General features: G+C 41.1%; 1 long non-coding RNA gene across 1 annotated transcript; it reads right to left on the reverse strand.

Annotated features, from left to right (window-relative positions):
• Positions 1-3,047: 3,047 nt before the first annotated feature.
• On the reverse strand, positions 3,048-8,430 carry LOC143413597 (uncharacterized). The gene is made up of 2 exons (XR_013094201.1): positions 6,335-8,430; positions 3,048-4,639 (listed from the first exon to the last, which is right to left on the reverse strand). It is a non-coding gene; the product is annotated as an uncharacterized LOC143413597 (long non-coding RNA).
• Between the last annotated feature and the right edge of the window lie 2,348 nt (positions 8,431-10,778).

The raw sequence follows: 10,778 nt of genomic DNA on the forward strand, positions 1-10,778 counted from the left end.
CTGAATTCGAAGCAGAAAATTAGAGTTTGTCCAGGCCTTTATGCCTATAAGACATGTCGTATTTGTGTCATCTGACTTCATAAATAACCATAACCATTTGGAGTGGAGGGCCCACTCCTGAAGAAATTCTATGACTCTGTTGTGGCTTCTGCTATCTTTTATGGTGTGGTCTGCTGGGGCGGCAGCATCTCTGCTGGGGACAGGAAGAGACTGAACAGGGTGATCCGAAGGGCCAGCTCTGTTCTAGGATGCCCTCTGGACCCAGTGGAGGTGGTGAGTGACAGGAGAACGGTGGCTAAGCTGTCATCCCTGATGGACAACATCTCCCGCCCCATGCAGCAGACTGTGACAGCACTGAGCAGCTCCTTCAGTGGGAGACTGCGGCACCCACGGTGTGGGACGGAGAGATTTCGCAGGTCTTTCCTCCCCACTGCTGTCAGACTCCATAATAAAGACTTTAACTGATCAAGCACACACATCCATACATATGCAATAATACTAAGTGCAATAATCCTTTCTGTCATCGTTGTATTTTTACTCAGTTGTATATAGTATTTGTATTTGTATTCTATTTTTATCTTATTGTATATTTATTTTATTTTATTCTACTGTATATAGTATTTTATTTTATTCTATTCTGTACAGTTGTGTACTGTATTTATTCTTATTGTATTCTAATTTTTGCCTCATAACTTTTGCACTGTCCACTTCCTGCTGTGACAAAACAAATTTCCCAAGTGTGGGACTAATAAAGGTTATCTTATCTTATCTTATAACTGGGTATCAGCTGCATTGCATTGGAAATGCATCCTGTGTCTTCTAATAATACTTCCTAATTGGAGTAGGATTATGTAAAAAGGTCCCAGCAGAAAGGCAGCTGCTTGAAATGAGAGGTTGCAAATCTTTAGTTATATCATGGAGCTAGATTAAAATTCCCCCAGGAAATCTGAACAGAACCTTTAAAATCCAAATGCAACTTAACTGAATTGTAAAAGAGTGGACAAGCTCAAAATGTAACAACCCTCAACTTCTGTCCCTTCCAGGACTCTGACTGAGTGACTATAATAGTTAATATAGCCTAAGAGCAAGTACTTGGCAACAGTGAGAAGGAAAAACTCCCTTTTAACAGGAAACAGCTTTGACAGCGGGAGAAAGAGAGAGCATACTTTCATTCTTGTAAAAAGATTATGCCATCTCAAGAGCAACAGAAGCATGAATTGTCAGAGAAACAAAGCACCTTCAGCACATCCAAACAGATGGAACAAGAGAAGGTTTCTAGGTCGAGCTGAACTCCTTTCTCTGCCATTTCTCCTCTCAGTGTCAGTGACTGTGTGAGTTTCTCTTCCTTATAACTGAAACTAGTCTGAGCTCTGATCTCAACATCATGTGTTTCTGCAGTGAATGGAGCCTGTCAAGTTTCATTCCAGGAGGAGGACTGGTTTGTGAGCGATACTGTGTTGAACCCTTTTGTAAATGTAGTTCTTACATCAACTTTTAAGCTTCTTAACCCTTTATTCTATATAAATAAACTTCACTTTAGAAATGTCAGAGTTCTCACTGAAGTAAACAAACAGTCCTTCAGGTTTAGTCAATGCAGGAGGATAATGATCCTAAACATACAGATAAGGCAGCCACTGACATGATACTTCTGTTGCATTTTAAGTTTATGTTCATTTCAATGGTTTCTGTCCTTAAAACAAACATCAAAGATGAGAGGGTGCAGCAGGCGTAGTAGTTGATATATGAGGCAGTAAATAAGTGAAAGGGTTTTCAAACACATTCAGCTCGACAAAAATGTGATAAATGTTTGACAATAATAATAAAAAGAAACTCTGACTCCTTCTTTTATTAAAAAAAAAAAAAAAAAAAAAAAAAGCACCGGACCTTCCTTGCTAAGTGCTCGGAGCAAAACTCTCCTTCTCTCCCCTTACTAGGAGTTTCTGCTGTTGACCCACTAGATGGCAGGCTTTTGCCATGAGCAGGCCAGGAATAAACATATTTGTTGACACATCTATTCAGTTACTTACAGCAATAATGACTACGACCTATAACATACCTCAGAAACAATCCGAGGGACAGAATACTCAGTTACGTTGCAATAGGTTTAGGCAGCTGGGGTATTCTCATGATGCACTGAGTGTTTCTTCTTCCAGTCAGCCTTTTTAGTCACTAGTGTTTATACATCTCTCGATATTTAATTGTTAGTTATGTATAATATCTGGCTCGCTTCCACAGTGTGTCGTGTCCCGATTTCCTCCCGTCACCTCCAACCAGTCGTGGCAATTGGTTAAATTGAATTGAATTGAGACCTCCAGCCTGCAGATGTGGCTGTTGAGACATTTTGGTGAAAATTTTAATCATGGATTCTTTCCAAAACATGGATATAAAACTGAGCAAACACCTGGATTTTCAAGAGAAGAGTGAGAGATGATTTCTTTGTGATGTAATTTTATTTGTAAATAACATTAATACTAGTGAATAAAATGACTTCACTAGCTGGGCCCATGTCCTCATTTTAAGTTTTTTAAGCAGTTTAGTAGGTAAAATTGAATGCTTTGACATGAATTGAGCTGCGGTTTGGGGAAGGCCTCGAAGGGGACTGGCGATGGCTCCTGGGCCTGGCAGATCCCAATGTACTAAATAGAAGTGAAGAAGTTGAAGAATGGAAAAGGAGGGAGGGAGGGTTGGGCACGTAAACGAGAATGATCAGCTTGCAGAACTAGGGGAACCTATATAGATGACAGCCGGAAGGAGTGTGTTTGGAGGTGTGGTCTTGCTCCTGAAATTCCAATACATAATCTCCAACACAAATCTTTGAGTTTATTTAATTCCTGAAAAAAATGACAAAATACAAATGTAGTGTAGCATGATATGATTGATGTATGATATGATGTATGAATCACAGCATCAGAAGTGTAGGTCAAGTTGATACTTCACTGGGGAGAACTCCAAAAGATATCCAGTAACATTTACATCTGATATGGCCTTTGTTGAAATCTCCCAATTCTTTGAATCTTTGGGCTGAAGGAAGGACAATACTCGGTGTATAAATGCTCAATCAACAATCATTTATTTCCATACAATTCAACAATAAGAGCATTACAACGTCCGGACGGGAGAGATGCTACCAGAGGGTCAGGCACATGTCTCAAAATGGTGACGGGTTGCTCAGCTTTTTATAGTCTCTAGTGGCCCCCAGCTAGTCGTAAAAGCCAAAACATCACATTTTTCTCTGTTACAGCGCCTAAGTTATGACCTCGGCAGTTGTTTCTCTGCTTTCTGTAAGGTGGGGGTGTGGAATGTGGTCTATCTATCTCCCCTGTCTTTAGACACAGAGTCTCCTGCTTACAACCTTCTCTTCATGATTCAACAATTAAGCATGTCAAGAAAACAGTGTAACACATTCCCAGCAGATCAAGGATACAGAGTGATGCACATTTATCTAATGAACTAATATGTGAATATGTTCTGTTAACTCAAAAGTATAATGAGAACTAAACTACATACAGCTCACACACTCTATATTAAAGGGTATAATGTGATCTACAGCAGTATTCTAATTCAACTACTTTGATTACATATATAAGGTAACATATAATAACAGAATAATCTAATAATTCCCCCTTTTGATCTCTGAAAGAGATCACTTACAACATGCACTCCAGGGTCGCAAGGTCCAAGTTTTCTTGATCCTGAGGCCCTCTGTCCCCCTTTAACGGGTGGACCATATGTGGGATGACCTCTGTGTTCACGCAGTTCAGATGCAAGCAAAGTTAGATTTACAACCATAACAGCAGTTACAGATGACTCTCCCATCACTCCCCAATTCTCCCACAGCTTTATTTTGGTGCTCCAGTTTTCCACTCCCATTTTAATGCCCCCTTATACCTTTCAAATGTACTTAGACTAGAACCTCTGTCTAAGGAGCTCTTAACCTTTATTTTTATTGCTGCAGCTACCAGTGTCTTCCAGTTGGGTGATTCTCAGCTTCTTTCTTCGACCTCCGGGGTTAGACCACCCTTTAGTCATTGCACAGTTCTGGGGATTATTCTGCCCCGATTTCAAACAAAGATCTGTGTATTTTGGGGTCACCGGCGTGTCCCCCTTTTTGCCAAGAGCCTCTCGAACCTTGTTGGTCTGGTGTTCCTGGTTTTCGCCAACCCCTTCATGGTTATTGCTGTGTTTGTGGGATCCATCTTCTCCAGGAGCCCAAACGTCATGACACTTGACCCCAGTTGCTGTCTCGGCAGTCCCTACATCTGTCCCTGCTGTGAAGGGTCCTCACATCTCCGGGTCCCCGTCTGGTGTCTGTTCCTTTCTCTGCAAGAGACAGAAAACCAAAACACCTCTCTCCCTAGCCTTGATAATCTAATATTGTTATCCATTGTTCTTCTAATGATTCAAATTTGGTTTAAAATATTATGTTCAGGACTTATTCTAATCATAATCTATGTGTGTGTAAAAGAAATCAAAAATTAGTGAACCCTTTCTAAGTCTAACACATTATAAGCTTAAGTTTTACCATAGCTAATTTATTAAACACAAAAATAAACTCATAGAAATTTTCATATCACCATTGTTTGATGTTCAAACTCAACTCCCCCTTTTTGACACACTCCCATGTGTCAATTCATTGGAGCTAGACAATTAAAAGAGAAGGTTAGTGACATCATATCTCAGAAAGTATCAGAAATTCTTCTCTCGAGTACCGTTGCTCCAGCCTTGTCATCCCTGAGGATCTTCGATCCCGAAAATGTCCCTTCTCCTCATGTAATAAAGTCTGTCATCCTTCCATGCCCTGGTAACTGGTCCATCCAGAGCTGTAACATTTTGAAATGTACATACAACAAGCCAAACCACACCTTGGTCACACCAACCCTTTTCTGCCCTGAAGATGTCCAACACCATCTTAGTCTGGACCAGGGTTGTAATAGTTTTGCAATTTTCATCAGTTTTAATCAGTTTTTACCAATTGTTTGCTAGTTTAGTTTAGTTTTTATTTTCTGAAAATCCTTAGTTTCAATTTAGTTTTATTTGTGTTTTGCAAAAAATTAAGTGTAACAAAATCCCAGTTCCATCATATCAGTCATGCTCTTCTGGTTATCCTTGGGTGTTGAGACTAATAACTATTAACTCTTGCCTCACCGTGTGGTCCTAATTTTGGTTCAAGTGAATTGATAACCTTTTGAAGGCGATTGTTTCACACCTTTATTTAGATGTCCCAGTCCTGTTGTCTCGGGATACATCACGCTGCCTTATCTGGGGTTAGCTGTTTTCTGGGGATGCGGGTTGAGTGGGTGAGCTCTTCAAGGAGGGGGAGTGTGCTCCCCCTGATGAGGTCTTCTAGGTAAGCTAGGTTAACCTTCTTGTGTGAGCTTTTCAAGTGCACTTTAAGGTCAGTGGGACTTTTAGTTTTATAAATGTCCCTCATGACCCCCTGATGACCCAGTATTTCATTTTTGCACACTGTAGTACACATTTTAGTTTTTGCTTGTAGCTCGCATACTCTACTTGCCACTCCTCTAATTCCTGATGTTTCTTAGAGAGGGCAACAGTACCTTTAAAATTATATCACATGTGTGGGGGTGTGGCCTTGCCAATTGCTTTGCCCACCTTTTCAAAATGGCTGGCGTGCCCACAAGCACATTTCATGGAAAAAGAAAGGTAAGCTTGATATTTACATTTAAAATGTTTTGTTAAACTCAGATTTTTATTTTATTCTTTTTGCAAGTACCCCTCCTCGGTGGCGAGAAACTGTTGGTGTGGTCAAGTTGGTGCTCTAGAAACAAACGCTCAGGACAGAACAGTTATCAGTCATGTACTTCCTACAAATTTTGCATATGTTTTATTTCATATTGATCCTCTGAGTGTAATGGTACATTTTAATTTGAATTTATCCAAACTAAACACAATATTTTCTTTATTTACTTTGCTCTTGTTCTTTTTCAGTACCACATCCTATCAAATGTCCCTGTCGATTATATTCTACATTTAATAACTTACTATTTCAAGTGAGAACCTAAATCACGTGGACCAATGTTTATTATTGCATATCTCTATTCTGAATGTGGCCAGTCATTCATAGGTATTGTTAAATTTTGGCGATTTTCCTCTATAAAATTTAATTGACTTTTTTACAGTGGCCTGCTATGGTTAATAGTAACATATTCCAGTCATGAGTGGTATCAAAAGTCTTCTCCACTGTAGCATTTGGCATTCCCAATAATATAACATGATACCTTAATCAAAACACAGCTAATATAGCACAGTTTTCTTAATGCAAACATCAGTAACTCAAAATCAGCAACCACAGTGTTAAGTCTGCAGTTCATACTTATGTGAAGCTAGAGTCTCCTCCTCCAGTCTCTCTTATCCTCCTGCTCCTGAAAAAACAAAACAAAACAAAGCGAAGCATCCACCCTTCTCTTGTCGGCTGGGTGAATTGTTTATGAATTGTTTATTGGCATTTACTAATCCTAAAGTGGGTGCAGTCATTGTCTCAGTATCAAGTCAGTCAAAGCTTTTAGTCGTCAGTCCATCACAGTCCATTCACATGCATACCTCCATACACATTCATACCAGATGTTGCTGATAATGGAGTCTCCCGCGCAACCTATTCGAGCCTCCATCACCAGCAAGATGACGTCATCATTTTAAAAGGAAAACAATTCCTTCTTGTTTTTTGGGCCGGATTGACTCGGTGCAATCCTTTTAGATCAGTGTTCCCTATAAGTGAATTTCTCCCAAGCCAATTACAATCATGGAGAAGCACACTTTGCAACTGTTTACAGTAATAATATTTTATAGCGCTTTAAATTTCAATCTTTCAGGCCTGGTTTAAAGAGCTGATTGTTAAATCATGAACTCACAAAATATCAACATATCACCACCGGTGGATCACACCTCTCAGATGTTTTTTTTCTCCAGTGCACTGTAACAAAAACGAAAACAGACATGACCAACAAAATACTACTAAAATAACACAAACTAGGGCCCGTTGCAGACATGTCCAAGCATAAAACTATCCTCTCTCGCTTACGAGAAAGAACACAAGCCAAAGCTCACTGATAAAATCAAGCTAGCGCTAAACAAAACCAAACAATCAACCAGAAATTCACAGGAACATTTTGCTTCCTGCCGGGACAATATTGTGTGGGAATGAGAACCTCAGGTGCCGTAACACCTTTTGTTCCTCCTTGAATTAAAACTCAATCACAGAAAATGCCGTACTCCGACCTAAAACTTACACTATTAATTCATCAATTTCACTCTGTGCCACTGTTCCTCATCAGGGCTGTGTGAAGCACAGCAAAGAATTCAGTCAAGGCCTTGAGCCATAAACAGACATCACGCACAGACATTGTTTTCATAACCAAACCGTTTTAGAGCTTATTCCTAAAATCTACATAAATGCCTTCTAGGTGACATATAACACATTCTAAGTAATCAATGGCTCCTCATAAAAAATTATGCATTGGGATGTTTGTGTGCAGCATTTTGCATATCAGCATAAGCAAAGCATTCTTCATTGCATCAGCGTGTGTGTGTGTGTGCGTGTGGATCACTCTTCATTGCACAAGCGTGTGCATGTGTATGTGTGTGCATCACTTCTCAGTGAATCAGCATTCCCGTGTGTGTGTGTGTGTGTGTGTGTGTGTGTGTGTGTGTGTGTATGTGTGTGTGTATATGTGTGTGTGTGTCATTTCTCACTCACTCAACGAGTGCACGTGTTCATGTGTGTATTTCACTTCATTCTGAATCTGTGTGTTTGGAGACGTGTGTGTGTGTGTGTGTGTGTGTGTGTGTGTGTGTGTGTGTGTGTGTGTGTGTGTGTGTGTGTGTGTTCATCACTTTCCTGTTCTGGTGTTCTGGGTAAACCACGGCCTGAAGCATGCCCTGGGGTCCTGCCCCCCTCCTTTTCAGTTTGTTTGCGACCATTGCTGCTGCTGCTGCTCAAAATTCAGTCCGTCCTGGTTCTGACCCCAATTGGGGCAGTCCTTTCTCCAGTGTCGATGTTCACCGCAGGTGAAACCTGCATCTTCTTCTGTGTTTTTGTCCATTCTGAGGTGCCTTCTGTCCTCAGTTACTCCTCTTGTCTCGGTCACGCCCTTTTTCGCCACCCGATCATCCGTGTTGGTCCATCACTGTCCTGCACAGTGTGAATGCAAAGTTATCAAGGTCAGCATTCTTTCGCTCGGCCTTACTTTTCATTCGGGCTTGGCGGGCGTCTCGTCACAGCTCTGTCAGCTGACGCAGTCTGGGAATTTTCCCCCGTGTAGTGAAACGGGCCTTAGGTTTAGTGCTCTCCGTCTCGGCTGCATGAGATCACATTCCTGCAGGTCTGTTGACATTCTCAGGTCGTTGTTGTGGGTCCAGCTGTTGCAGCATTTGGTCAGTGTCACGTATAGGGGAGAGCAGGAGTCCAGTCAGCCTCGGCTTTCAGGGCCGGCAAAGCAGCCTGTAATTAAATATGTATAGAAAAAAACAAAAACAAAACAAAACAAAAACAAACAAAAAACAAAAAACAAAAACAAACGAACAGGAAAATGTTGTTGTGTTGGCTGTGTTATTCAGAGGGGAGACAATGGGGCCAGGCCCTGTGTCAGCCTTCTCTCCCCCTTTTTTTTGTTTTTTGTCTCCCGATATGATCAACTCCTAACCCACCAAGTTGACAGGACAACACCGGTATATGTTAAAATTCTTAAGATCATGTTTAAAAGCCCAAAAAGGAACTTTCTTTCATTCAGTAATCACTTTTATTAATCAATCAACAGAAAACATGTCACAATTTGAATCTTTTAACCACTAAATTTGTTGTGTCTTGCCTGGTTGGTTAGACCAGTGTTCCTTTTTTTTTTTTTTTTAGTTAAATTGTTGTCCTGCAACCCAGAGGGTTTCTTTGTCAGTAATGTATAGACTTCATCATTTAAGTATGTTAATTTTTCTTTAACCTTGCTGGAAAATCTTCACGTGTTCATGAGTGTAAGCTGTTTCTTCATTGCGTGTATGTGCATTTGTATAAAAGCAGGTTAATTTTATCTTTTCTCAAACTAGGCGTTACCTTAAAAGGAGCCTTTCTCTCAGATTTCTCTGCTTGTGTGTGTTTTTGTTTCACCTTTTTGTTGTGATGCTCCGGACGCCTTCCCAACCTCCACAAGTCCGTTGGCCCCAATTTTATGTGTTAAAACTTCTCTTAATTTCTCCTCTAATTCTCTCCTCGCTGCTGTCTTTTTCACAGCTGCTGATTCGTGCTGGGTGTGGTTCCCATTACCTATAATTTTGCTTCGGCCGCTGTGCTTGTGGGGGCAGTTGGTCCAGGTCCGCAGCTTCCTGTATTAACACACTAAGAGATTTATTTAATTTCATTTTCATCACTGTTAAACAGATAAGCAGGCAACACGCCTACCTTGACAGCGTCATAATTCTCCACTACACACCTCTTACTATCTCTCCTTTTTATTTTTATTACACCACAGAGTAATACACCCAATTATGCCCGTCTATCTCTATGTGGCTCCAAATTCCCTCTTTATTTAATTTCACACTCGTCAGGGGACAGGCACACAACAATTTCAACCACTGAAACGAGGAATTCAACCTTTTTATTTCTTAACTAATCTAGACTCAACGTTTGTTCGCAAAATGTGTCTTGTTCTAGTCCGGAATAAATGTGAACCCGTGACTACACGGCCGTTCCAGTGTTATTTCCGTAGCTATGCGGGGGCCCTCACCTCCCCAAGTCACCACCTCGGCACCCGGACGCCGCCGGTCCTGGCCGCGCGTCCACGGACAGGAGGGTCGCCACTCCATAGGCAAAATGTTCCACAGGTACACTAGGCATCAACCTTTGATCCTAAAATGTGTATTTGCTCTAATGTCCTCCTAATCAAACACATCAACCGTCACTGTCACTGTGTTCACGCTTCACACTTCACACAAAAAACACACTCAGAGCGCGCCTCACTCACACTCTCACTCAGTGCGCGCTTTACACACAAGACAGCACCCAGAGCGCGCCTCGCAGCTTCACACACACTCTCTCACCCAGAGCGCGCTTTCACACTCACCCACAACACTTTTCCTCAGCGGGAATTTTACACAGAAACCTCTGAGCTCAACTATTAGATCTTCTTAAAGCACACTGCACCATAGACCAAAATACCCCTTTCTCTGCGCTTATGACCGCCACCACGGGGCAAAGTCGCATCATAAAAGTGATGCTTGCATCCCCGAAGTTATACCTGACATCATAAACCAGGTGTTGCTATGTACTAAATTTTTACTTTGTATTATGACCGCAGCCCTTTATACTCGACTGACGCCACAAACCACCGTCAAAACCTCTATCAAATGTACTAAAACTAGCACCAACCACTACTGCACTTCACGGCCGCACCACCGGAACACGCCGTATCATAAACCAAACCTACGGACGTGTTTCGCTCTTGCGTATAAGGTAACATATAATAACAGAATAATCTAATACCTTGTTTGTATTTGGTACCAATGTGTACAAAGATTAACTCATACACCTTTTGAGAGAACATGTCAACACCATAATCTCACAAATTCAACAAGGTAATGAAGCAGTGATTTATTTAGTCTTTAGACCGACTGCTTGAACTAATCAGTAAAATGAGTTACAGATGCAGACAGACCAAAGATCTAGCTTAAATTGTTTATTCAGATTAGCAGATCAGAAACATTTCCAAAAGTCAGACAGCTTACAAGCAGAGCCATGACCTTATAACATCCATCCCTCCATGTGACATTTCACA

The sequence above is a fragment of the Maylandia zebra genome, linkage group LG18, assembly GCF_041146795.1.
Source record: "Maylandia zebra isolate NMK-2024a linkage group LG18, Mzebra_GT3a, whole genome shotgun sequence".
Classification (NCBI taxonomy): domain Eukaryota; kingdom Metazoa; phylum Chordata; class Actinopteri; order Cichliformes; family Cichlidae; genus Maylandia; species Maylandia zebra.